This window comes from Spermophilus citellus, assembly GCF_964194105.1.
Source record: "Spermophilus citellus genome assembly, chromosome: 17".
Lineage (NCBI taxonomy): Eukaryota > Metazoa > Chordata > Mammalia > Rodentia > Sciuridae > Spermophilus > Spermophilus citellus.
The window spans coordinates 42,582,476-42,606,270 of NC_138199.1; the positions used below are offsets into that span (position 1 = coordinate 42,582,476).

The 23,795-nt window shown below is 49.1% G+C and overlaps 1 protein-coding gene across 2 annotated transcripts in view; it reads left to right on the forward strand.

The window, feature by feature from the left end:
* CUEDC1 (CUE domain containing 1) overlaps nucleotides 1–23,795 on the forward strand; it is an 85,948-nt gene continuing 62,153 nt past the window's right edge. Inside the window, exon 1 of one of the 2 annotated variants that reach the window (XM_081272627.1) lies at nucleotides 1–118. The gene's annotated coding sequence lies outside the window, so the exon portion shown is untranslated. Of the gene's footprint in view, nucleotides 119–15,394; nucleotides 15,532–23,795 lie in introns of those variants that run through there. The other variant, XM_081272628.1, reaches the window with a different exon arrangement.

Genomic DNA, 23,795 nt, shown 5'->3' on the forward strand with positions numbered 1-23,795 from the left:
GGCCCGCCGCCGCCGCCGCCGCCGCCGCCGCCGCCGCGGGATCGCCGCCCCTCCCCCGCCCGCCGGCGCGCCCGGCCCCACCGGCCCGCGGGCAGCGGAGGCGCGCGGCGGCTGCTCGGTAAGACCCTCCTTCGTTCTCGCCGGCTTCCGCCCGGGCCTGGGCGTGGACCCCACCGGGCGCCCCGCGTAATCCCGGTCCCGGCCCGGCGGCCCCACCTTCTCGCGGACCCAATGCCTAGGCACCGCCGCGAGGGCCCGGCCGTCGCGAGTTTGATTCCCCGTGCTGTCGCCGCGGCTTCCCCGGAGCCCGCGCCGCGCCAGTCGCGTGTGGCAGGTCCCCGCCCGCCTCTCCTTCCCGAACCCCACCTCATCCCGGGCCCTGATCGCGGGGGGCGTGCGGGCACCTGGGGCTGGGAGCTCGGCGCGCTATTAGAGGGGTGGTCGCCGGCCGGCGCCGCGGGGGAGGAAACGGAGGCCTCCCGGAGCCGGCGCCGCCTGAGTCCCCTCTCCCGCCGCTCCCCCTTTTGTGTGTGCGCCCCTCCCCGTTTTGTCCCGGCCTGGGGGTGCAGGCAGGGAGGCGACTGTAGGCTGGGGTGCCGGCTGGGAGCAGAGCTCCTTTTAGGGGGAGGGGAGACTCGCTTCCTGCTCCCGCCGATGTCACAGGTCGGCTTAGCCGTTTCTGGTCCCACCCCGTCCCCTGGGAGCTGCATCTCCCGGAGACCGGGCTAGGGAAAGTTCAGAATGCGCTGTCTCCGCCCCTGCTGCCCCCCACCCCGCCCCTCTGGCTCTTAAGTGCTCAGGGCGCTACGCTCCAGGGGGTTGGTGGTTGCCTTTATTCCTTCTGTCCTCTTCATTTTCTCTTGTGCATTGTTGCCATGCACCCAGCATTGGCTTAGCCATTTCATTTCCTCTTTTAAAAAGTTTTAACTCCAAGAAAGGAGCTAAATTCCAGGAAGGAATTTGTTTTAAGGGGAGGGAGGTTTTAGATTTTCCTTCCTTTGGTGGCAGTAGAGATTGAAGGGGCTAACTGGGAGTTTAGAAATAAGACGTCTCAGAGGTGATACTGGATAGAACACCATCCATCCCACTCCCTCCTGCTCCTCAGGCAGCAACAGAGAGTTGGGGATAAGCCTTTCCCTTGGTTAACTCGCAGCCACCTGACCCAGGAGAAAGGATGATCTGGGCCTCACAGACCATTTCTTTATAGCTTGGTGGAGTTAGCCTGGTGCCGGAAGGAGGTGAGTGGGAATTCTCTGATGGAGGAAGTCATCTCATCACTCGGTTTGGCCCCTGCTGGAACAAGTGTGAAGTTGGGACCTCCCTTTGAATGGAGAGTGGTATCTCGGGGATGGGAGCATCTCTCATCCAACAGGAAGCTGGAGGATGTCTGCATAGGGGTTGGTTTGAACTTCTCTGTCTACTTTCTGCCACTGGAAGGAGCAGGAGGCAGGGGAACAGATCCTGGACAGCTAGGATAGCCCAGATATGGTGAAATGACTACGGGAAAGGAAGGAATTAAAGCTAGAAGTTAGGGTCATGGGTCTTGTTGAGAATCTGGTGAATGTTCTACCCTTTTATCCCCAAATCATGCACACATGCAGGATTCTGAATAGATCCTTACTCTAGAGTTTGTGGTCTAGCCTAGTCCATTTGAAACAGTTCCCTCTTTGCTGCTGGTAGTGAATAATCCCAGGGTGCAAAAAGTATACCTCTTGTGAGGTCTTTTCTCATGACCTTGCCATGCAACTTTGGACTTTGGGGACCTGGAGGTTCTGGTTTGGCTCCCAGCTCCCTACAGCTAGCTAGAGGATGGGGACAGCTGAGGTGATCGTTCTCCAGGGGCTGAGTTTGCTGTCTTTGTGGTGTGGAGGCCCTGGGCTGGGGCAATTGGGCTACTAAATTAGAGCAAAATAAATGCACTACTGCGGGGTGGGTATACTGGGGTTTTAACTAGGTGCACGAGCTAGGCCCTCTAGGAGCCCCTTCACATCTTGGGGAAATGGTGTTGAGGTGCCTAGGTGGAGAGTGCTAAGTGTCAAAGACTGCCAGTCAGTGGTAATGCATGCCTGTGATCTCAGCAGCTCAGGAGACTGAGGCAGGAAAGAGGATTTTGAGTTCAAAGCCAGCCTCAGCAACTTAGTGAGGCCCTGAGCAACTTATTGAGACTCTGTCTCTAAACAAAATATTTTTTAAATATTCTGGGAATGTGGCTCAGTGGTTAAGTGCCCCTGGTACCCCCCCCAAAAAAAAAAAAAAAAAAAGTGAAAGACTTTTTCTTAAGGAGACCTTGGGGCAGAATTGCCCAAGAATAGGCTTCCTTCCATCCCTCAGGATTTTATAAGGCAAGTAGAAGCCAGAGACAGTGCAGCCCAAAGGCCTGGCCTGCCTTTTCTTTCTTACCCACAGCTCACTAGGCCCTAGACTGTGGCACAGGTATTTGTGGAGTCTGCACTTGCTAGGGATCTAGAAGAGCCTTTAGGAGGGTCTTCTATGTGTAACTTTTCTGCCTTGGTATTGATAAGCCCTCCTTCATCTCAAGTCCCTCCCATCCCCCCCCCCCACTACAGCAGCTCATGGGGACTTCTCTTTGTTGAACTATTGAACACAGTGTTTGGCATATGGACCACTCACTCCAGTTTCTTCCTTGAGCCTATTCTACAGTTACTCTTTCTGGCACTAAACAACACAGCTGGGAGTTTTTAGAACCCTTGGGCACAGGAAACTGGGCTTCAGACTGGGATTACTTCTGACTATACAAAGTGAACTGAAGGAGGGGGTGTCTCTGGTCTGCTGTCTCCTACACTTATGGGAAGTAAGAGCCTTAAAGGACCCTGGAGAAGGCATGGTGGCACATTCCTGTAATTCCAGTGACTTGGGGGGCTGAGGCAGGAGCACTGCAAGCTTGAGACCAGCCTTGGTGACTTAGCAAGGCCCTAAGCAACTTAGCAAGACCCTGTCTCAAAATAAGAAAATAAAGCCAGGCACGGTGGCTCATGCCTGTAATCCCAGTGGCCTGGGAGGCTGAGACAGGAGGATCACGAGTTCAAAGCCAGCCTCAGCAATTCTGAGGCCCTGAGCAACTCAGTGAGACACATGTCTCTAAATAAAATACAAAATAGGCTGGGGATGTGGCTTAATGGTTGAGTGCCACTGAGTTCAATCCCTGGTACCAAAAATATTAAATAAATAAATAAATAAATAAGAAAAAGGGCTGGGGATGTAGCTCAGTGTTAAAGAACCTCTGGGTTCAAAATAAATAAATAAAAAAGGGCACTGGCAAGGGCTGTCCAGTGGTCCCTGACTTTGGATTTGGAAGTCATCTTAGTAGCACTTAAGATGGCAACCACTGCGAATTCATCTTCCCCAGTGTGTGACTTCTGTGGCTCTTGCTGCTGTGAGTTGGTGACCTCTGTGTTGGCTCACTCTCCTCCCCTATCTGCCTGCTTCCAACCTCTTGGATGTGTCAGAACAATATAATGGACTCTTAATGACGCCTTTAAAATTCTTATCTTTAAAACAGGTCATAAATAATGAATGTAATAACAATGCTTATAAACATAAATCCTTTCTCATACAATGTGATCACCACATTTCTATTATGACAGCACCAAAGGTTTTTAAGGAATTTTTGGTGGGATATGAAAGATCTAACTCTAGTGGTCTAACCTGCACCCCAAGGAAGCAATCCAGCCATTTTGTGCCCATTTCCATCAGGCTTTAGTGTTTTTTTGGTTTCCGTTTGTGTGTGTGTGTGTGTGTGTGTGTGTGTGTGTGTGTGTTGGGGATTAAACTCAGGGCCTGTGTGTGTTCTACCACTGAGCTCCCATCAGCCCCACAGCTTAGTGGTTTAGGGCATAGGATCTGAAGTTAGGGCTCCCCAGGTAGAATCCCAGCTCTTCATCTTACTCTAAATCTTTGTAAGTGCCTCATGTTTAGAAGTATTCATGCTTAGAAGGAGTTGAAAGAGATCTGAAAAGTAAGGTGTCATTTGTTAGAAGCTATTATTATTATTATTATTATTATTATTATTATTTCTGCATGTGGGTGCAAAAGTTCGGAGATTTGTTATTAAGGAAAACCTTTGGTCAAAACCATATAGATGCAGTAGCATGGACCCAATATCAAAATTAAAAAATAAAGCCAGGTGCAGTGCCCCACACCTGTAATCCCAGCTACTCAGGAAGCTGAGGCAGGAGGATCTAAAGTTCAAGGCCAGCTTGGGTAACTTAGTGGGACCACATCTTTAAACAAAATATACAAAATGCTGGGGGTGTAGCTTAGTGGTACAGTGCCCCTGTGTTCAATCCCAGTACTGCAAACAAATAAATAGTAAATAAAAATAAAAAGGGCTGGGGATGTAGCTCAGTGGTAGAGTACCGCTGGGTTCAATTCCCAGTATCACACATACACACACACAACCCAACCAAAACAAACAAAATACTGTAGTAGCTGAGGCTGGCTTTGGAGGGATGGGAGGAGGTGGGGAGAGGCTCTTGAACGAGGTGGTGTATGCAGGGGGGCAGGTGTTGAAATGTCAGGGCTGAGAGCTAAGCATCTTTAGGAGTGCAATGACTCAGCAGTTGTAGCCCTCCTGTGGAACCAACTCTCCTCCCCTTTCTTGGAGAGTTTGCCCTATTAGCTGGAGACTAGGGTGCATGGGAATAATGCTAACGTTGGTCCAGAGGGACAGGGTGCCTAGTGAGGGGATGGGGGAGACCCAATATACAGTCTAGTGGAAGCGGGTGGTGAGGGGTTTCCATGGGAGACTAGGCTTGGGAAACCTAATTCCAACACTCATAAAGAGGTCAGATCACTGCTGTGGATGGGACCCTGTCCCTAGTGCTTCCATGGATTAACTCATTTAAGCCTCACAAGACCCTGTGAGATACATCCATTTGTCAGATGAAGAAACAGAAACCTAAGAGACATCAAGAGGTTAAATAACTTGCCGAAGGTCATGGAGGTAGAAGGTGGCAGAGGCAGGATTTGGAATTCAAGTGGCCTGCTTTAGGCTCACACCCTTTCAGACGTTCTTGAAGAGGCCTTTGCCAAACTGTGGTGTCTCTGGAAATGGGGGGCTGTGCTCTGTTAGCCAACTGTGCTGCCGATGGGGGCAGTGTTAGGTGTGTTCAGTGTTCAGGAACAGGACTGGAGGGTTCCGCTGAATTCAGTCTGTTGAGAGCCACTGACTCGGCTGATGTCTGACCCAGGGCACAAAGGTCACCCTGAAGAGGCCTGTAGTTCAGAAGCAAGACAAACAATTTATTTTTTTTAAATTTTTTTTTTAATATTTATTTTTTAGTTCTCGGCGGACACAACATCTTTGTTGGTATGTGGTGCTGAGGATCGAACCCGGGCCGCACGCATGCCAGGCGAGCTCGCTACCGCCTGAGCCACATCCCCAGCCCCAAGACAAACAATTTAGCCTAGAGTTCCAATCATCATGGCAAGTGCTGTGACAAGATGAAGCCCTGGGGCTGGGGATGTGGCTCAGTGGTAGAGCACTTGCTTAGCCTGTGTGGACATCTTGGGTTTAATTCTCAGTGCCACAAAGAAGAAAAAAACCCAATGAAGCCCTGAAGAATGGGCTACTTTGAAGAGGAACTGGAGCAAGGAAGGCTCCTGGAGAAGGGGGCACTTGAACTGAGTGAGAAAGATGGCTTCTGTCTTCTAGGTTCTTTGGCCACAGGAGGACATAACTCCTGCTCCATGAACTCCGAGTAAAGTGGAGTGGCCCGTGCGTGGGCCTCAGAGGAGGTCAGGTTTTCTTGATCCTGCAGCACCCTTGGCTGAGTGAGGCAGGAACTGGGCAGTGTGGTCAGCTTCCTCCATGCCTTTGTGGTTCTTAATAGCTGAGTGTCACTGTCACCTCCTGCACTGAAGAAACAGAAGTCTCTTCAGGGTTGCCACTCAGAAGGCAGTGATTCACTCTTGTCTCTCTGCGCCCTAGAAGAAGAACCCGAGGCAAATGCATTTAAACTGCGGAGGAGGGACTCAAATTTAAGATCTGAGGAGGACGTTCCAGATAGGATGTGAGATGTAAGACAAGTGACTCATAGGAGCAGAGGGGAATGGCCTCCCCACAAAGGTCTTTGGAAATGGAACGAGTTTCGTTTATCTTTGTGGCTTAAGAGGTTTGTTTCCTCTGGAGACAGGAAGATGAAGTAGAGGCCCCTAGAGGTGCACGTCAGTTCAGTGACGAGGGATAAAAGGACATGAAGTTTTGGACTAGAAGGTTGCTTACATCTGGCCCAAGTCCTCATTTGACCATGAAGTGACCAAAAAAAAAAAAAAAAAAAAAAAAAAAAAGCACAGGAACATTGGGTGGCCCATCATCTTCTCAGCAGCTGGGGCTCTGGCCCTGAGTGAATCCCAGCCAGTGGGGGTACTCACAGGAGTGACCCACAGCTTTCCAGGATGAGATCCAAACCTTGGTAGAAGAGAGACAGGAGAACTGGAAGTAGTTGAACATTTCTCTGGGTTTTAGCTTCAAAAAGCATCCATTCCCACTCAGAAGACATTTCTGTGAATGGCGTTCCCAGGTGGACCAGCACCTTCTGGCCCATCACCTACAGGACCTGTAGGCAGTAAACCCAGTAAACTTTGTTGAATGAATGAGTAAACAGCAGATAATTCAAGGTATTTCTCTTTGACCATATGCTTGGTAGGCCAATGCACTTACCCTTCCTATTATTTTTTATTTTTTGGCTTAAACCAACTGTGAAATCATTTTGTAATACCTTCAGCAACAGGGAGAGGGGCCAACAGCTATGCAGAGGGGCAAGGGTAAGATTACCAATCTTTCTTAAGATTCACAATTCTTTGAAAGATCATCAAGGGCTGACATGTACATTAATAATGGCTTTTTCTTTTTTCTTTCTTTTTTTTTTTTTTTTGTTGTTCCAAGCACAAAAGTAAAAAGGCTTCAAAATTTAGGGGGGAAAATGTACGACCATCTCAACTGCATTCGATAAGATGGCTCCAGAGGTCTCAGAAGAGAGCAAGCTTGCTCTCAGAAGGGACTCTGATTAAGACTGAATCAAATATGAACACATGCTGGACAAGGAATTTAAAATACCGGGTGGTGAACTCTAGCTCCCAGGATGAATTTAAATTGACTTGTGCAAATTAAAGAGAAGTAGCAGAAACCACCATGGCAAAAGCTCTTGCTTCCTCCTCTAGCCCCATTCATTAAGGAGGCATTTGGTTTTAGGAGGGAGCCTGCCAACCTTTGTATTTTTCCAAAGCTGGATTTGGAGCTCTGCTGAGATGAAGATGCTCTGTGGTCATGTAGGGTGATCCGGCTCAGGAAATGGCTTCAGTTTGTTCAGGTCTGAGATTAGTTTCAGTTTCAGCTTGTACCAGGAGCTGAGAGTTGATGAGAGCCAGGGGAGGGATGAGCTGGGAGAGAGTTTCACCGCGGGCTGTGTGGGCAAGTGGCAAGGTGGGTGGAGAGGGAACTCCTGTGCTGAGCAGGGAGAGGAAGGAGGCGAATCCCAGATGGAGCTGGGGAAGGCAGCGATTGAGTGAGCCTCGGAGGCTAGGCTGGGTGGTGGAGCGTATGAGGATATCAGGTGTGCCTAGGACAAAACCCCACGTGATTACAGGACTACTGAGCCGTGGCTAGGAGGTCACAGGGAAGTCTTAATACACAGATTACCTAGGAGAAGGTGGATTTTCCAAGAGCAGCTGTAGACGGGAAAGGAAAGCAAACTGCACCTAGCACAAGACCAAATACATTTTGTGCTGGCATCCTATAGACTGACCACCAAAATGAGCAGCATTTTCTTGCATTTGGCTTTCCTTAAAAAAAAAAAAGTAAATGAAAGTTTGAGAACCGGTCGTTGTGAACTTGCAGACCTTTGCATGTTGGTGTACCCTCAAAGAACTTCAAGCTGTCATTTTTCCTGGTTGGGGCCAGTCGGGTTGCTTCACAGGGCATCATTACCCCAGAAAATCAGTGGTTTTCCTCCCCTGACTGGTTCTGGGTGAGGCATACACAGATGTTTCATTCCATCTTAGCAGAACTAGAGCATCATTGCATTGGATGTTTTGAAGTCATAAATTTATTTTACTTCTAAAGGAGAGGAACCCTGAATTTTAAAGCCTGAAAGGATTTTGAAGATTTTTTTCAGTCTGCTCCTAGAGGAATTTGTGGTCCCGGGTCATTAAGCACCTTGAAAAGACGCATGGTATGTGGTTAAGAGCACAGAATCAGACTCCCTGTGTTTGAATTCAGCCTCTGCTAGTTGTGTATATTGTAAGTTCTCAATGTTAATGTTATTATCATTACTTTAAAATTTTTTTTTTCATGAAATTGCATGGCTACTTAGTGATAGAGCCTGGGCTTTAGTGCTAATTTTTTTTTAAGAATTTCAATGTTTTTTTTTAAAATATACCTTTATTTGTTTATTTATTTTTATGTGGTGCTGAGGATCAAACCCAGTGCCTCACAAGTCCGGGGTAAGCACTGTACAGCTGAACCACAACCCCAGCCCCCTATCGTGCTAAACTTTTTTTAATCCTAGTTCTCTCCTGCATGACCATAAAGTGATTTTACCTTAGTTATGAAACATATGAAGAGCTTTATGAAAGTGTTTGTGCAGAAGACTTATAATGAATGCTCATAAAAGAACTAGAAGAAACGGGAGTAAGCCCTTTTTTAGATATACTTAGTCTCTGGACATGAGGGTATATGTTTACCAAATCATTTGCTTCCACATATATCATTCACTAGCATTTAGAGGTCTTCTAAGTGCCACATTAGTTGTCTCTGCTGGAAAGTGTGGGTGTTTCTAGATGTTTTTGTTGAGGAGGAGTTCTCAAATTGGAAATATCCATTTCCATGAGTAGCAATGGCAAAGCAGACTTTTGAGTGTAATGGAAATATTCCTGTAACTTGGCTGCAGTGTATCAAGGGTGAAGACAGTGCAGATGCTTTAAAAAATATATATGGGCTTGGCAGAAGTCCACCAGTCTTAGACCATGCCTACTCAAATGTGTTCCCAAATGATTTGCATTGACCTTTTGCAAAATTGCTGACAGCCCAGGAGCCTCCCAAGGGAGCTGTTTTAGACTGAAACAGTGTTGGAGCCGATGTAATCCCTGGTCTTGAGCAGTCTTAGACACCTTTGATGGGGTGGCACCCTTTCCCTGAGGATGTTTTGGAGTGTTTCCTTGGGAATATGAAAAAGAAGGGAAATTACTTTTGTTTGGCAAATCCTGCATCATTCCCTTGAGATTCTGACTCTCTTTAGGGGATGTGGAATTGAAAGCTGTTTTGGATGCAGATCCATGGGACGGCTCAAGTTTCCACGCCTGAAGGAGGGAGCGTGTTATAGTGTGAAATTTGTGAGCGTGCAAATTAAAGTCCATGACCAGAGATCTAGTCTTAGCTCTGCTGTGTGGGCAGGTCACTTAACTTGTTAATTTGTACTTTTCTTGAGGCTAGCCTACGGTTTTACCCCATTACAGCAAGGGACTTTTGAATACGTCTGTTAAATAGAGCTGCAAATCATGATCCCAACTGCACAGGATTGTTGTAACAGTCTAGTAATAACAGCTGATATTTATTGCATGCTTATTGCACGCCAGTCAGTTGCCTAAGCATGTAGGAATATTAATGGAGTTAATCAACTTTCTAGGAGATAGTATTACCACCACTTTACACAGGAGGAGACTGAGGCACCCAGAGATTAAGTGAACTTGCCTAAGGTCATACCACTAGTTAGCTGAGGAAGTAGGCTTTGAACTCAAAAATTCGGCAACTAGGTCTGTGTGTTCACCAGAGTGCTCTGTAACACTGTAGTGTTGCGATTCTTCTGTGACTGTTATTCTTCTTACTGGACAAGCTGAGGGAGGGATAAACTGAGCCTGCAGGCAGATTAAGTGTACAGATCACAGTGTTGGAACGAGGAGACAGAGCATCTGAGAGCTTATTTTGGAGTTATAGTGAAACAGCTGTTTCTAAGTTTGGGACAGAGCTGAGGAGATTCATCAGGGACAGAGGACATTTTCTGGGTGGGTTTTTACTATCTGCTGGGAGGGATTGCATGCCTGTGGCTTTCAAAGCTGCACATCCCCTTCCCTCCTATCCCATTTTTATTGGAAACCTATCTTTTTTTAAAATATATATATATATATATATATATATATATATATATATATATATATATATATATATATTAGTTTTAGGTGGACACAATATCTTTATTTTTATGTGGTGCTGAGAACCGAACCCAGTGCCTCATGCATACTAGGCGAGCGCGGTACCATTTGAGCCACATCCCCAGCTCCTGGAAACCTTTTTTTTTTTTTTTTTTTAAAGAGAGCGTGAGAGAGAGGGGGGACCGAGAGAGAGAGAGAGAGAGAGAGAGAGAGAGAGAGAGAGAGAGAGAGAGAGAGAGCGCGCCAGCCAAGTGACAGGGCATTTGACTGAAGCCAGAGCCTTCTATACCTGCCTCTTAGGGTGGGTACCAGGTTCCTGGTGGCTTGTACCAAGGGTGGGGTCCCTCCAGGGGCTTTCAGAAGGGTTTCCAGCTTCCGTCACTGCCGCCCTCAGCCCTCTTCATCCTGGTGAGGTTCTGGGACCTTAGGCCTTAAAGGGATACACAGAGGGGATGCGTCTTTAAAAGTAGACTGCTGGTGAAATTCATCCTCAGCCATGGTCATGTTGAAGACATTAGCATAAAAATGTATCCCATAAGACTAAACAATTGAAAATAGTTCTGGACTTTCTTGGATGTGAATGATCACTCATACCCAGGGTCCTCTTTGTGACTGACCCCCTGGGACATCTGTGGGGACGTCTGGTTCTCTTCCAGGACTCCAGCCATGGGCCTTCCAGCCTGGCCAGCCCACCTCAGGTTTGCTGGGAGGATGGGAGCACAACCTTTGCTGGGCCACTCTTCATGACCTTTCTGTAGGCCAGTGACCTTAGCGTGGATTCTGAGCCCAGGCTGGGGCTCCCCAGGGGACCTGAATACTGCCAAGGAGGGAGTGCATGCATGAGAAATCTCAGCCCAGCCAGGGCCCCAGGCTCAATTAGGAACGTTAATAAGATGGTCCTTTTTTCAGACTCTGATCTCTGGTCATGCATGTCTGCTTACTTTTCTTGACAGTGTCCCTTTCCTCCTGTTTGCCTGTTTTCTTCCTGCCCCGACCATCAGCAGCAGCTACAGTTATTAGCTCCCTTTTGGAAGAGGACAAATTCTGTATCAAGCATTTTATTTGTGCAATTTAATTTAGTCTCTACACCCGCTCGAAGAGCCAGGGATTATTATCTTTTGGGATCTGGGAACTGAGCCTGAGTAACTTGTCCAAGTAACACTTACTGGATGGGATCGCTTGTTGTTGTTGTTTTAATCTTTTGTTGTGATAAATTTCAGACCTACACAAAAGTAGAGTGTCTAATATAGTAAATTTCTATGTACCCATCCCCGAGCTTCTTCACTCCTTATGGAGAAGCCCGAGCAGACCACGTGGGGTGAATTAGAAGAAGGTCCCTTCCTCCAGGGCCCACAGCCTGGTAAGCAGAGTGTGGGCTGGATTCCTGCTCTGTTGGCTCCTCTGGAGGGGCACCTTGTGCAGCCAACAGCCTGCACGACTGTCTACAGTGACCCTGCCTGCCTAACTTTTCCTCTTCTTAACTAGCTTTTGGCATAAGAAAAGGAGACTATGTAGCTAGACACTTGACAAAGTGATGACTTCTCTGGTCAATTCTCAGCTATGTGGGTTGATGGGGGAAAAATTCAGAAGTTGAGGACCTTTCCACTTAAAAATTAAGCAGGGAGATGATCCCAGAAGAAGAATTTCCTTCTGTTGCAGAGGAGGGTAGAGGCAGATGCACCGTGTCTTTCGCTGTTCCCATTTTCTACAGCCTCATACTCTCTTGACAACTTTTCCTTGATGTCTTCCCTCTCTGACCTGTGCCCAGGGCCAGGGAAGCACTTTGCAGCCACAGCCATGAGGCTGGGAGAGGTGGAGTCCAGGGTGGGAAACCCTGGTGTGAACTGCTCTTGGCTGCCACCTTCCTGGAGTCCTTGGGACACGCTGTCTTTGCCTCCTGTAACTTGGCATATCTCAGGACTCTGTCAGCCAGGGGTCCTGTGGAAGCTCTGCTTTTGCACTTGAGAACTATTTCTTTGAGTCCCCAGTGGGGCCTATGGGTCAACACAGAGGGAGCTTCCTCAGGGTAGCTATTGGGGTGTTTTTGTTTTTTTCCCCCTAGTACTGTGCCCTTGGCTGTACCCATTATGACATCTGGCACTGATGCTCCAGAAATACTTGCTACACAGGTGAACATTAGCCAATTGAATGCAGCATCCTGCAGAGCAGGATGTGCTGAAGGGCATGTGAGGGTCATTTTTGTGCTTCCCTCAAAAAGAGAGGCCAGACTGTGCCACAGGAGCACTCAAAACCCTGCTTCCTGGGGGCCTGACACAGTCAAGGTTTGTCTTTAGCTCACGGGAGTTCTGAAGGGCTGAGGCAGTTCTCCATCTGTTGTCAGTCCTCCTGGAATATGGAGTCTTCAAGGGGACTGCAGGAAGGGAAGGGCAGCATCCTGGATTTGAACTGCCTTGGCAGGACACTACCTGTCGCTCTCACTTCACTGGCCAGAACTAGCCACATGGCATGGACCTCGCTTCGAGGGAAGCTAGGACATGCTCCTGTAGAGGAGCAGAGGGCTGTCTTCACAGTTCCAAAGGAGAGGATTTCTGTGTTTCTCCCCGGCCTTATCACACTGGAGCATCCCAGACAGGAAGGGAATACCTGCCCCTCCCTTTGGCCCGAGGAAGGAGGCAAGAGGTGCCCCTGAAGGGCAGGCTTTATAACTGCTCTGTGATCGCACATTGGTCATGCGATATTCACATACTCCATTTCTGGAGTCTCTTTCCTCCTTTGTACATGGGGATAGTAAGACCAGCCATCTCCATTCAGGCTTGACTGGGTGTAAGGAACAGAAACCAGCTACTTGAAGCCATGGGGGAATTGAAGAATCAAGGACAGGAAATGCAGCTGGCCTCCTGGGTGCTTGGGATGAAGGCAGCTGCTCTCGGTGCTTCTGATGCACCTGCAGGATGCCACTGCTTTTGTGGACATGTGTCAGATGTCATGGTCCCTTGGCTCCCAAGTAGACCCATCCTCTTTCTAGTAACCATCAGAGACAAAATAAGTGTCTGAACTTTGATTTGAATTTCCAGGGGGAGTATCTGATTGGCTAGATTGAGTCAGCTTCTACTGCTGGTTCAATTAGCTATGGCTAGGAAACATGGTCCTATAGTACCCCCATGGCACTGAGGGTCTTCCTCTGTGAATGGGGGTGGAGCCAGTCCTCACAGAAAGGATGTGAGCTGGGCAGACACCTCAGAAACCTGGCCATGCTTAGCTGGTCCAAGGGTTGTTGGGTTGGTTGGATAACGTCTCTAGAAGTTTTGAACACTGTAAGGAGCTGCTTACATATGAACTGGTATGGTGGTGTGGGACCTCTTGTTAGGAAATTTGGAGATTGCACTGCCCTAAAAGGGCGTAGGAGGGATTATAATGGTGTAAACCAGAATATAAAATTCTTGGTGGAGATAGAGGAGTTGTTTGTTGGAAGGTCAGGAAATGGGTATGGGAGGGAGTGGTTAGGCCAGCCCAGCTGTTGCCAAGGGTTCAGCTAGGTTTATGGGCTGTTAGAGCATAACATCATAAAAGAGGGAGTAAGTGTGTATCTCTCACCTACACGAATACAAATGCTTCTATGGTTGAACCTGTGTGACGTGGAAGGGATGTTAACCCGGATTTAGCACTTCAGTCCTTGTCCCCACACTGACCCAACTGGCTGTGTACCTATGAGCAAGCCTCCTCTCTGGGTTAGTTAGTTCTGTCCTTTGCAGACTCTGTGCGGGCAGCCTATGTCCAAACAAATGCGGGTGCGGGCGTGGAGGCTGGGGTGGGATGGCTGGGTTTGAATCCTTCTTCTTTGCCTGTCAGCTGTGTGACCAGGGCAGATTTCTTAACTCCCTGAGTCTCAGTTTCCTTTCCGACCTCAGATAAGGTGGTGTGAGGATAACATGACTGAGTTCCCGGCAAAATATTAAGTAATATTATTAATAGAAACCGTGGCCATGCCAATTCCAGGGATCTCTATAGGCAGGTAGTCAGCGCTCAGGCCCTTCACAAGTGAAAATACACTTGGAGGTCTATTTGGGGTTGGAGGTGCAAGAAGAAGCCCTGAGAGAGGACAGGAAGCTGGAGGGGGAGCAGGGAGGCGTGGAGAGCCTGCCAATGGAGGGATTTGGGCCTTGTCCACGCTGCTTCTCAGGTCTTCCTATTAATCCGGTTCTTTCAGAGCTGTCCACACTCAGGTGGAGACACAACCTCTGAGCCAGGAGCCAGTGCTGACCATCTCTCCTCCCTCCCCCATCTGCTTCCCTGCCCCTTGGCTGGAGCCTTTAGGGATGACTCTGCAAGATCCTGGGTGCTGGCTCTCCCACCAGGCCTCAGGTTTGGGATTAGAGTGCTTCTGGTCCTGCAACTGCAGAGCCCAGAGTTAAAAAATAAATGAAGAAGCCCTTCTGACCACCAAGCAGTTGAGGGCTGAATTATTCAGAGCCTCTGCTCTCTGCCTCCTTAGGGGGAAGGGCCTAGGGAGATCTGGGGAGCCAAGGAGGGCCTCTGTTCAGGGGCCTTCTGGCTCAGGAGCCCAGTGGAGCCCACACTGCCAGACCTCGGCTTCCCACCTTTGTCCCTGGGCAGAGAGGCCCCAGCAGTTTCCAGCAGCAGCAGCAGCAGCTGGGCTGCCTGGTTCAGGCTGAGGCGGGGAGGAGAGTCCCTCCCTCTCCTCCCTCAGTGGCTGAGGTCTTGCCTCTGCCAGATCCCGCTTGGCTCCAGGACACAGTGATAATGAATTACATAAATAAGTCATTCCCATCAGCAGCTGGGCCAGTGGCTGCCCAGGGGGCAGGGTGGTTCCTGGGGAGGCATGTGCAGACCTGGCCAGCATCTCCTCCCCAGCCCGGCTACTTGAGTTGCCTGGTCTTTCTCTCAGGGACCCTGGAGGGAGGCAGCCCTGGACTTTCTCCGGCAGGTCCCTTTTACTCTCCAGGCTTATGTTTTCAGCCTGGGGAGCTTCCAGCAGTAGTGAGGGTCCAGGACAGGGGTGTTGTGGGGTTAGTAGAGTCCATTAGAAGGGGTTCAAGGTGGGGTGTGTGGGTGCTGACACTGGTCAGGCCCCAGTCTGCCTAGGCTTGGCTGGCAAAGGTGGACTGTGGCCATAGCAACCCCTGGCTGCAGGCAGCTGGGGTAAACACAGGCTTTCAAAGGGGGCCTTGTTCCCTGTGGGAGCCCTTCAGTTCCAGCCTACTGGGGCTTTCAAACCTGGGGAGGACAGGGAGGACAGGGAGGGCAGCGGGGATGGGGCGGGCTTCCCCCTTCCCCCTGGCCCCAGGCATATTTCCTGGAGGCCCCTGTTTCCAGAGCTCCTGCTTCTGAGGACTGAAAAGAAGAGTAAGCACCAGGAATGCTTCCGTCTCTAGGCAACAGGCTGTGAGTGTGTGTGTAATTGAGGGGAGGGAAGAAAGATCATTGTCAACTCTGGCCACCTCGGAGTGGAAGGCCCTCTGCCCTGCATGACTTCGGCAAGCTGGCCAGGGCCACCTGAAGCAGAGCTTTAAGCACTGCTCATCCTGTTGGCACTGAATACCAAATAAGTAACATCCCAGAAAGAACACTAACCCATTCATTAAATGTAAGGTGACCACAGTGGCAATTTGCATTCTTCTGGATTAGCCAGCGAACGTTAGCAAGAAAGCTGATCGTGGGTACTTGGAGAGTCATTGCTGTCTCTGGGGAAACTTGGTCCCTGAATTCCCCTGCTCAACCTTTTGTCTTTAAGGTGCCCGAATGTGGCAGTCAGTAAGGAGGGCATGTCCTCTCTCTGAGCGCCTAGATCACATGTGAGGTGTTCTCTGTCTCCTGGTGAATGAGCAACTGATGAGTGCACTGCGACTTCTCAGGGAAGAGCCACGTCCGCACCAAGATACCCTGCTTTGATGCTCCGTTTCTCTTTAGTCTTGTCTGAAGGGGTGGTGGGCAGGGGCAGCCTCCATGTAGGGTGACTGTGTGTGTCTGAACGCTGGGCTGACCTCTCAGTCAGGTCCCCGTTGCTCCTGGGGACCCTTGAGGGAGGTATGGGAAAAGATCCCAGCCCAGAAGCAGGACCCAGAAAGGAGCTGGCCGGGGCCTGTGTTCACTAATCCTCAAGTCAGCCTGAGGAAGGTAGCATCTGGTCTGCTAGACTGGAGTTCACTGCTGATGACCCCAGCCTCATGCCCTCCATTCTGGTCAGAGGGGTGGTGACTCATAAACATGAGTATCCAGAGGCCAGGTAAGCAGAGGTGGGGACTCCAGCCATGCCCACCCCAGGGAACAGCATGAACAGTCTCAATCAGGGGTTGGACATTCAGACCCAAATCAGGTGGCTGGGTTCTCTTGCACCATCTCTCCTGTCTCTTCCTCCCTTTGTAATTCTTCCTTGTAACGTGCTGCATCTGAGTGAGTTGGTGCTATTTAAAGTGGTTTCTTCATCTGCAATTTGGGTGGAGGGCATTTATGAACTTTTTTTGATGTGCAAAAATAAGAGGCAGGCACTACATTGGGTTTTATGCGGGAATGGGGGTTGTGGGCGAGGGAAAATCAGATACAGTTCCTGCATCTGGAGAGATCTGGTCTAACAGAGGAGCCAACCAACACGTTAGAAGAGCATTAGAGTATCTAAAGTGACAGGCATTTCTGTTTACTTGTAGAAGCTTGGATCAGACAGAGGTCTAAAATCTCCAGAGAGTACTTGCCTGCAGTGGTCTTCCCTTGCTGCCTATTAGAATAGCTGATTCTGCCTGTGTGGGGTGGGGCCAAACATACCTAAGATTATAGGTGCCCCCAGGTGCTTCTAATGTGCCCCAAGGTGAAGAACCATCCCCTCTAGTGCAGTGGATCACAAACAGGGACAATCTTGCCTCTAAGGAGACATTGACAGGTCTGAGTAGGTTCTGGTTGTCAGAGCTGGGAGTAGTGATGCTATTGGCATTTGGGGGTAGAGGCCAGGGATGCTTTTCAGTATCTGCCAAGGTACAGGACAGCCCCCCACCCCCAACAGAGAACCATCTGACTCAAAATATCTATAGTGGCCAAGATGGGAAACCCCTGCTCTTGTGCCTGGACCAGACCTTCTGGGGATGTGTTTCCAGCAGAATTTGGAGATAAGGAAGGATGTGGTTGGGTGGAGAGGAGTGGGGTGGGGGCATGGAATAGGAATGCATTTTAACAAGGTGATTCATGTGCATAGTAGAATCCTTTGGACGCTGAAGGATAGCTGAGGGCTCGTCTGAGCATCTTACATGCCTCTGGCTTTAGACTGAGTTGAAAGACATCTTTTCCCCCCAATTTGTTGAGGGACCAATGAGCAGTTCATGTGAGTCTGACAACATCTGAATTACCGTATATCCTACCAGGGAGGCAAGTCTGCAGGTCATGTGCTTGGATGTTGTGCTACAGCCAACTTGCTAGAAAGGTTTTTGAATTCTTCCCTACTTTCTTTTCCTATGCTAATTTTGCCAACGACCAACAACTAACCATTTGTGGGTGGTTTACAGATGCACTTTTAATGGCCCTGGCTGAGAACCCTATCTTTGGGGTCAAATAGATGCAGATTTGAATCCTGGCACTGCCATGTACTCGCTGTGTATACTTGGGCGGCTGTTTAGCCTCTCTGCTCCTTAATTTGGTCATCTTGAAATTGGAGATAATAATGCCTCTGCCCCCTAGGGTAAGGTGAGTAGAGCATTGGAGCCCAGCACACAGAATTTGTGCTTGATAATACTGGGGATCAAATGTTGGCAGCAGCATCATTGTGATTGTGTACTGTCTTGGAACATCTGAAAATGAGAAAGATAGCTTCAGCTAAAGGATATCCTGTGATCTTTAAAACGGTAGCAAATTAGTTTAGAACAGAAACTTGTTCCTTTCTGCTAATTTCTGATAGTTTGGGGGCTTCAGAATAAATTTTTCTCTATGTAGATCTAAGAAAAACCCAGGACCAGAATTGGTAACGATGTTGGAACTTGGTTTTAAGCGTTGGAAAGAAGTAGGAAATCCTTTAATTCCACAGGACCTGGCTGTTAACTTTTTCCCTCCTGCCACCTAGTATACCTCCTGGATATACTAACAGGCTTGGTGGGTTTTCAAAGTCAGTTGCCCAAAATTCTCAAAGGCTAGTATGCCTTCCCTTTCTAGAGGAATTCAGACTGCTCTCTTGTTAGGAGAGGAAATAGGTAAAGCGAAAAAGTAGAGGGTTCAACTCAAGTCAGAAGATCTGTGTTCTAGAATCAACTTAGCAAGACATTGGGGATACTTATAAATTGACCCTTGGTACTTAACCCTTTTTCTAGTCCCAGACCCTTTTTGATAGTCTACAGAGAACTTCGAAGCTCTTCCCACCTTAACGCAGGCACACGCAAACATATTAAATTGGGCATTCGATTTCACAGGGGTGCCACAAGTCTCCCAGAAACCTCACAGACCCTCAGCTAAGAACCTCATACCAGGCTGCAAGCTCCATGAGGCTTGTTTCTGCTGTCCAGTGACAGAGAGGCCCTCAGGAGAGGACAGGGGATATGTGTACCGGCTTTGGAGTCAGGGTACTGGGCTTTGTATCCTTCCTCTGCTGCTTGCTGGCTTGTTGACCTTGGGTACCATACGTTAATTATCCTCTCTAAGCCCCAGGTTCCTCATCTGTAAAGTGGGGTAACAACTATACCTAACACATAGGGTAGTTAAGAGTTTAGATGAGATGATGTTTGTAAAATGCTTACATTGTGTCATTTATTGTTGTTTAGCCTACAGAATGTCCCCGTGCCATCGGGGGGAATCCCACCTTGGTAGCAGCAGGAACTCATCCTGCCTTTGTTGCTGAGCAACAGGTACCTGGACTGTAGGTGAAGATGAGGCTCTCCTTTGAATGGGCAGGGGGTGGACTCCTTGCCATACCTTTGGGAAATTTGGGGTTCCAGGGGGCAAGGTTTCTAGAAGCCCTCTTGACCTCTTGCTCTGTCCAGCAAGTCCATGTGCTGTTGTTTCTTTCTGCTCCAGACATGGAGAACCTCGCCTTGGGAGCTTTCTGAAACTAGATGCCCAAGCCAGGAGGTGTGAGAAGGAGGGGAGCTTCAAAGAAGAGCAGAGACATTTTTCCTTCCCTTAATTAACTCTGACTCTTGCTCCCTGGGCTTTCAGACTCTCTGCAACCCCAATTATTGGGGAGAATGTTAACTGGGGCTATGGCAGTGGCAAGGCTTAGGCTGAGGGGCAGGGGCCTTGGGGACCATGCACAAGAGGAGAAAGTGCCTCTCGGGCATCCTGCGATGGGGGTTGGCCTCCCACTGCCCAGGCCCGCCTACCCCTTGCTGCCCTCTTTTAGCTGAGCTGCCTGGAAACCCATCGCCACCTCTTACAGTGCTGTGTTCTGCTCTCTCCGCTGTGCTGTGAGAATGGCGGGAGTTAAAAGATTCCAAACATTGGCCCCCACAGGGCCCTTAATTACATTAACGCACAAAGCTCATGCCAGCCCCTGGTGCATCGAAGGCCAGCCGTCCCAGGAACAATTGCCGGTCTGTTCTCTGGGCCGTTTCCCCCAGCTGTGCCTCTCTTTCATCCCAGCCTCATTCCCAGGATGTGGGGCTCTAACCACCTCACTTCTTCCCTGGTTTCTTTGGTTGTGTGTTTTCCTTTGCCCCCTGACCCAGGAGGCCCAGCGAGGCGGCAGCCTCTGAGCCCATCTCTTGGGTTCCTGAAGCAGCCCCATCAACCCTGTTTCAGGGCGTTTGCTTGAGTGCTTTGGAAAAATAACAAATGCGCTCATCTGGTTTTGCTTCTAATTTGTGTATTGTCCTAAGAGGAAACAAAACTTCCCAAGTTATAATGATACCCAGGAATCACCTTCCATTATTTTTAGAATTGATTTTTTATTAAAGTTTTTTCTTACTATCTTCACTTTATTAACTCATTTTTATGTGGTGCTGAGGATCGAACCCAGTGCCTCACACGTGCCAGGCAAGCGCTCTGCCACTGAGCCACAACTCCGGCCCCAGTTGACTGGTTTTTCACAATGCCATCCCACACAGAGCCACACGTGGATCTGTGAGCAGGTTGGTGCAGCAGTTGGGGATGGGAGTCACTAACCCTGTTCCGGGAGAGGGGGATTGAACAGGCACAGGACCCAGCAGTTCTGCCTCCCGGGCCAGCACTTTACTGTGCTTGTCTCCTTGGCATTGTAAGGGTGGCCTTTTTCAGTCCTGTATCTCAGCCAGAATGCCACCACAAGAGGCCAGCCAGGAGGGGCACCTTCGGTGATGTGGTGAGAGAGGCTAGAGAACTGCCTTCTTGCCTTGCCACTGGACCCTGCCTGCTTCTCCAGCTTCCAGGGGCTGCGACCTCCCTTTTTCCTATTCCAGGGCTGAGCTGTTCCAGATGCTGAGGTCTTTATTGTCTCCAGGGAAGGAAATTCTCTAGCTATCCCCGTGTTCCAGGCCTCCCAGCCCCGGCCCCCAGAACAGGCCTCTTAACCCTGTGATGAGGACAGGAAGCTGGACCGGGGGCTTCCCTGCCCACATGGGGAAGCACAAGGGGCCCTGAGCCCCAGCCAGACCTCCTGCCACCCCAGGGCCAGCCGCAGGCAGCCAAGCACAGGTGGCCTATGAGTGCCCTGAGCTCTGGGGCCTCTGCTGGCAGTCCCAGGCCTCCCTCAGGCGGCACAGCCCTGGTAATTAGTGTTCTTTGGAGACAGCTGCTGTGGCTCCTGTCTGTTAACCCCCTTCCTTCCTCACATGTGCACGTGGTGGGGGACCTGCCATTCTCCCTCATGCTGTCGTCCTCAGGAGGCTCCTGGGCCCCATATGGCGAAGCTGGTCTCTTTTATGGCCCTGTACTGGGGGGTGGCAGCACAGGCAGGAATCCTCATGTACTGGGGGTCTCCGAGGGAAGCTGGACCCTGCAGGGCAGCTGTTTTCTGCCTCTGCCTGGGGCAGAGCACCTGACTGCGCTGTTTCTTTTTGGTGTCTTGCCAAACTCTTTTAGAGCACTTGAAAGGCGAATGGGCTTTTTGTTTTGTTCCCAGGAGAATTTGGGCCTCTGGGGAAGGCACCCCAGGGCCTTGACCGACCACAACAGGGCTCCCGGGCCTTTGGACTGCAGCTGCGCTTCCCCGGCTACGGGCTTCCTGAGGGTTTGGGCCACCTCAACAGGTCTCCATCCTGACTCCTCCAGGACACGTTGTTCTTACCTCTGGGTAGTTTACATGCTCATTAAAGAAAAACTGGAAAACGCTTCATTTCCAATAAAGATGGGTCACTGTGATCATTAAAATACTGCCCCTGGTAGCATTTGGTTGTATTTCCCTTCATTTTTTGTTTTCTTCAAATGTACATAGATTTCAAAAACCTGTTGTGAATTGGATGTGGGGGCACCCGCCTCTAATCCTAGCAACTCACGTGACAGAGGCAGGAGGATCACAAATTCAAAGCCAGCCTGGGCAATTTAGCAAAACCCTGTCTCAAAATTGAGGGAAAAAAAAATAGTTGGGCACAGTGGCACACGTCTGTAATCCCAGCAGCTTGGGAGGCTGAGGCAGGAGGATAGTGATTTCAAAGCCAGCCTCAGCAAAGGGAGGCACTAAGCAACTTAGTGAGACCCTGTCTCTAAATAAAATACAAACTAGGACTGGGGGTGTGGCTCAGTGGTAGAGTACCCTTGGGTTCAATCCCTAGCACTGACCAAAAAAAGAAACTAGTTGTGATTACATACTTTGAATCTAGCTTTTTTTCATGTAATACTACATGAGCATTTAAAATTGAATAGTTTATTTTTTAAGAAAAAAATTATGCTAAATGTAAAGCATTTCCTCCATTCTTTACTCTGGTCTCCCCCCAGGCTCTTACAATCACACACTTCTCTATTTTAATCCTCAGAACTTTATGGAGCATGAAAGTCAGGAGCCACTTGTTGGGTTCTGCAGGTGTAATATTAATCCAGGACTGGGGCCTCTGCCAAGACCCCTTCTTGCTAAGGCACTAGGAAGAAAGACCGGGCTATGGTACAGATAGGTCTGGGGCTATCATGGGACAGAGGTTCCAAGCATGGCCTCTTTGCCCTCAGCTCTGTACTCCTTAGAGGGGACACTCATTTGAGTGCCCTCTGACTGCTTCAGAAAGCTTTCTGTGGCTTTTGCAGAGGTGGAGTAATGGAATGCAGGTTGAGATTGGCTCCTGGGGCCCAGCAGCACATTGACTGAGTCGCTTTCCTAGTGTTGGGCCTAGGTGGTGGCTCAGGTGCCAGGAGCGTGCTGCTTTGACTCACGCCACCTCCTTCCTTGAGCTATTGGATTGCTTGGCTTCTGATTAATCCCACAGACAGACTTTTCTCCCAAAGACTGGTGTTCACCCTGAAGGCCTCAGGTGGTGTCCAGCTTTCCAGAGGGACAGGTCTGCTGGAAACGGCCTGGGGCCAGGGTCTTGCCTAGCCTCCCTAAACACTGGATAGACAACCCACCTTTTGTCTCAGCATCTCTTAATTATACTTGATGATGGTAATGATTAATAATAATTATAATAAGCCTTATTCTTTATTTTGGGAGACCTAAAGCCACTGCCAGTTCTGTTGATTTAACACTTTTCCCCTTTTTTCTCTATCCCAGTGAAAGGGTAAATTGAGTCACTGAGGAATTTAAGAATTTCCAGAAGGAATTGGACAGGATTAGATTGTGATCCTAACTCTGACCTGTGTGTGTTCCCTTGTCATGTACCTGTTGAATGTCAGTCTCCGACGTCATACAACCAGTTTCCTCAGTTTTCAGTGTACAATGAAAACAGCCATCCCTGAATTGCAAAGTTGATGTGAAGATCAAATGAAAGTATTTCTTCCTCTTCTTCTTTGTTTTTTTTTTTTTTTTTTTTTTTTTTTTGGTATCAGGGATTGAACTCAGGGCCTCATGCATGCTAAATGCTCTACCACTGAGGTATAATAACCTCAGACCTTTTTATTTTATTTTATTTTGAGATAGGATCTTGCTACATTGCCCAGGCTGGCCTCAGAAATTGAAATTCTCTTGCCTTAGCTTCCCAAGTAGCTGGGGTTACAGGTGTGCAGCACCATGCCTGGCGAATGAAATTCTTTTTTTTTTTTTTTTTGGTACCAGGGATTGAATACAGGGTCACTCGACCACTGATCCACACCCCCAGCCCTATTTTGTATTTTATTTAAGACAGGGTCTCACTGAGTTGTTTAGTGCCTCGCTTTTGCTGAGGCTGGCTTTGAATGTGTGATCCTCCTGCCTCAGCCTCCCGAGTTGCTGGGCATACAGGCATGCACCACTGTACCTACCATGAAGTTATTGTTTTAAAATGCCTGGCATACAGTAGGTACCCAATTAGTGTCACAAAATGTACTAACCTCAAAGGCAGGGCCCACCCAGATCCCTCCCAGATCCCTCCCTGTTCATGTTTCCCTAGAGTCCCTTCAACTGTGACTTTACCAAGCCAGGTCCAGGCAGGAAGCTTTCCTGCTTGACTGATCAGAGGAGTCTGGCTGGCCAGAGTTGCTATTGTTCCAACTCCTTCTGGCTGGGACATCCTGCCAAGTCAGGCCATGATCTCCTACAGCCTGCTCAAGAGAGTGAAAGTAACTAGGGCCCTTTCCTCCGACTTCTCCCTTGGAGATCTTCAAAAGGCAACTTGCATGAATGCAGTTCCTACTTTGCTAGTGTG